The sequence below is a fragment of the Pimephales promelas genome, chromosome 2 (genome assembly GCF_988280905.1).
Source record: "Pimephales promelas chromosome 2, fPimPro1.hap1.1, whole genome shotgun sequence".
Lineage (NCBI taxonomy): Eukaryota > Metazoa > Chordata > Actinopteri > Cypriniformes > Leuciscidae > Pimephales > Pimephales promelas.
The window spans coordinates 35,981,039-35,985,254 of NC_142770.1; the positions used below are offsets into that span (position 1 = coordinate 35,981,039).

The 4,216-nt window shown below is 39.1% G+C and overlaps 1 pseudogene; it reads left to right on the plus strand.

Moving 5' to 3' along the window:
* The first annotated feature begins 2,283 nt into the window (after nt 1–2,283).
* On the plus strand, nt 2,284–3,333 carry LOC148997280 (uncharacterized; annotated as a pseudogene).
* The last annotated feature ends 883 nt before the right edge of the window (nt 3,334–4,216 follow it).

Below are 4,216 nucleotides of genomic sequence, written 5' to 3' on the forward strand. Positions count from 1 at the left end.
TTTGATCAACTGCATTTGTGAGAAAATCCGCGTGAACATATCCACAAGTTTCCTACGCCCCATGAGGCCTTGCGTCAAAAGTGGGCGCGACTTCCGGTTGGAAGTAAACAAAGCGCGATTTGACATGCTTGACACTCGTTCATTCAACAGTTGACAGTCATTCAAGTTATAGCGATCCAAACTAGCTAACGATGTGGGAACACAACCTCAACGAAATTAAAAAGGGTGAAATAACAGTACCTTTACCCTCCGCAGTAGTTGATTGGGAGTATTATAATAACATTAATTATCAATACTCATCAAGGCATGGTGACAGACAGTTGTGCGAGCTGACAAACAATTAAAATAAAAAAATACACTTAGTCATTGTGCTTTGGAGTTTATTCAAAATTATAAATGAATGTGCTACTTGAATACATTAACTGCACATTTGGTATTCTGTCAACACAGGCTTTGATCCTGAGTTTAGGTGTAACATCAGTAGCGAACAGCCAATCACATGCTGATAGAGTTTATAGAACATTAAGAATTTAAACAAATGTACACAGGAAGATTCGTCGTCTTTTGTGAGGTGATGGAAACTACAGTCGTTGGCAGGATCAGAGACGGGCTCTGGCAGGATCACTGTGATTTCGTTTTCAGCTTATGTTCAAAACAATCACGTTTAAGCCACTGAATTAGTTTAGTCCGGTTATACATACAACCGCGAACAGCACATGTTGTCCCTGAGCTCCGTAACGACATCTCTCATAAAGATTTGCGTCTTTAAATAGTAAAATAATTCTCCAAAACACAGCTAGCCTCTTCGCTAACTAACACACAAAATACCATTGGAATGCTGCTTCCACCGCCTCACCGGAAGTTTCACCCACTTTATTTTTTACAGGAGCTCCCCTTGGAAACTTGTGGATATTTGTGAGAAAATCTGCCTAAGTTGGACGCGGAAAAATAGTGCCAATATTCACGTGACAGTTTTTCGTACTTGTAGAATTTTGCTTTGTACTTGAAGGTTTTTGTTTCGTACTTGTAGAATTTTGTTTTGTACTTGAAAGATTTTAGTTTGTACTTGGAGGATATTTTTGTTATTGAAGAAATACATTTCTATGTATATGTAAAACATACTGTATTTGTTTGATAGGTACGTTTTTTATTTACAGAACAATATGCATTAGTTTGTGAGTGATGTTTTGTATTTACAAACCACACTGAGTTTGTTTGTGAATCATTGGGTGTGAGTAAAACATGTTTTGTTTGTGTGTGAGGTTTCGGCACATTAATCGCTCCATAGAATTGCCATTGTGGGATTAATAAAGTTGATTGAATTGAATTCTTAACATTAGACTACTTTGCGAAATTTTAATTCGATACATTCTTTTCAGTAGGCCCTAATACATTTGTGGGGCTGTAAATTCAGTATGCTTTACCAATGCTATGTATTCAATTAAAGTTCCAATAGGTCTGATCTCTAGGTATTTTCTTCCAAAACAAAGAATTAAAAGTTGCACTGCACAGGAAAAGGATAGCTTTTGAACAGGGAGACAGGTTAAAAATGAAAGCAATTCATAAGGAGATTAGACAGATAACAAATAGTTGTAAACAGAAATATAAACTGCATATTGAGGCGAAAATGAGGGTGAATAACTTGAAACAATTATGGCAAGGAATGTTTACAATGATAGGGAAAGGCAGAGAAGAAAAGGCACATAGATACAAATGGAGATGATCAAGCATTTGCAGATGAACTGAATGATTTTTATGCACGATTCGAAACACCAGACTTTCTTTTGGAGCGTGATACCATTAGACAGCAGATACAGTACGGTATTGGTATATGGTATGGAACTGCTATTACAGCAGATGAGGTATGTAGAGTTTTTAACAAAATTGATTGATTGAAAATACAAAAGGGATGCGGATGATTATTAGCAAGGAAAGGTCTACAACTTCCTGTGCTCTGACAATATCCAACCTTCCTCTAGGAGACGCCAGACCACTCAGCACATAAAAGCAGCTCATTTGCATTTAAGGACGTATACACCAAAACAGCTCATTTTTAATCAAGCCCCAAAAATCACATTTTCAAATGGTTATAATAAATTAACTGTGTGGTATTTTGAGCTTAAAACTTCCCAAATACATTCTGGGGACACCCGAGACCAATATTACATCTTGTAAAAAGGGGCATAATAGGTGCCCTTTAAAGAACTGGTGGGTCGTTTAGTGGTTCAGCGTTTCACCGCATTCAAGCAGTTTTCAAACGTTTTACTGTGGCACATTCCTCATATGTACAGTGACGTTATGGCCCAACAACTGAAATCACTCCCCTGGGACTTCTTGAGGTGGATGAGAAGGTTTCTGCAGATATGGTGAAAGCAGTGCAGTACATCTAACAGTGATATGTTCCTTACATTTCTGATCTAGAAAAAGAAAACAAGCTGGTGATCAACTGACCAAGCAGAATGCTGATGCAGCCATCAGAGCTAAAGCAAATGAAGACTCATCATTTGAAAGATTGGAAGGACTTGTTCCAGTTATTGCGGATTTTCATTGTTCCATGAACTTCAATGATGTGATTTTTAAAAGATTCTACAGTCCTAGTTCACAGTGTGATTTTGGTTCTTTTTTCCACCTGAGAAATGTTGTCCACAGGACCCATGTGACTAAATCAGCTTTGGGGGACAACTATAGGCCATGCAACACTTTCATTCAAGATGTGCTGGACGCATCGATCATTGCCATTGTTCTACATCATTTCTCTTTACGCACACAGGATGACTTGCCAGTATCCATGTCGACCTCTTTTCTGTTAAATGAGGAGAAGCAAGATCGGTTTGATGAACAAATCCTAAACATTGTTGACACATACATTCTCAATGAATCTCCAGAATTTCATAACATGTTGATAGGAAATTCTCCAGAGTCCTCCACAGAGTACAGTTGTACCTCAACCAATTGTGTGTCACATGCCACGGTGCAGCCATCCACCTTTTAAAAGACAACATGAGGACCATGGCATTTCTGTGTGTGATCACAAAGACAAAAATGGTGCCAGTGCTGTAGAACAGCACCAAGAAGAAGATTGTGTTTTCAATTATAACAGTGCCTTCTAAAGATGGGGCTTTTGGAGCGTGACTTCCTAGACTCTGTGAGGGGGTGATGGAAAAAGGATCTACCGCCTTTGGAAATTTAAAATGCTTAATTTTAAAGTCGGCCCAGAGACACACGTACAGCTTGGAGGCACTGAAATTACAATTTGACATTCGAGCAATGCTGAGTCCACGAGTTGCCCACAGAATGATGTGGAACAGAACTGTAATGTGGCATTGGATCTGAATTGCGAGCATTATGTTCGTTACACAAAGGATGCCATCTCACATTTGGGTGCGAATGTGAATTTTCAAACTGCGCAGCAAATCAGTAGAACCCTTCAAAGGCAGAGACAGTTAATGGATAAATTTGATGCTGAAGTTCAACTAAGTCCAGAGTCTGGGAAAAACACAATGGCATCCAAGGACGAAGACATCGATGCAATGGTCACTGTACTAAAACAACAAGAAATCTACAAAATCACATTTCGCGGTTATTTTATAGTCTACTATAAAATTAAGAAAAAAAATATAGCACACTGTTTAATGAGGCAGCAACTTATGATAGATAGGACAGAACAGAACAAAAAAATGCAATTAATAATCTTTCATTGTGCAAAATTATTATGATATATGATTAAGACTCCAATAGAGTGCTGCACAGCGCTTATGCGCATCGCGAGCGCTGAATGATGCGCTTGAGCAGTAGCGGAGTGGCAATCGAGAGAGTCGGGAGTTTTCCCGGTGGGCCTCGAGGCCGCGAGGGACGGCTCGATCTATTTATTGGAAGTTCGCCATGGCCCAAGCTAAGGGAAGAAAACATTTTTTTTTTTTTACATTTTCTATAACGGAGCATATATTTGCACTAAGTGCCTGTCTTTACAGCAAAACGACACCCGTCTTGAAACAGCCTCAGTGGCGCAACGATAGGTCACAGGGCGTGAAGTGCTTGAAAGCAGCTTTTTGATGCGCTGAACGCGAGTTCGAATCCGCCTTGCCGAACTCTCTCTTCTCCCTTTTCCCAACACAGATATGTAAAGATGTAAAATGTAAAACCTAACATTAAGGTCTCTAGCGTTATATTTTGCCAACAAACTAAAATTGAAACCATAATATGGCGTTGCGCCATT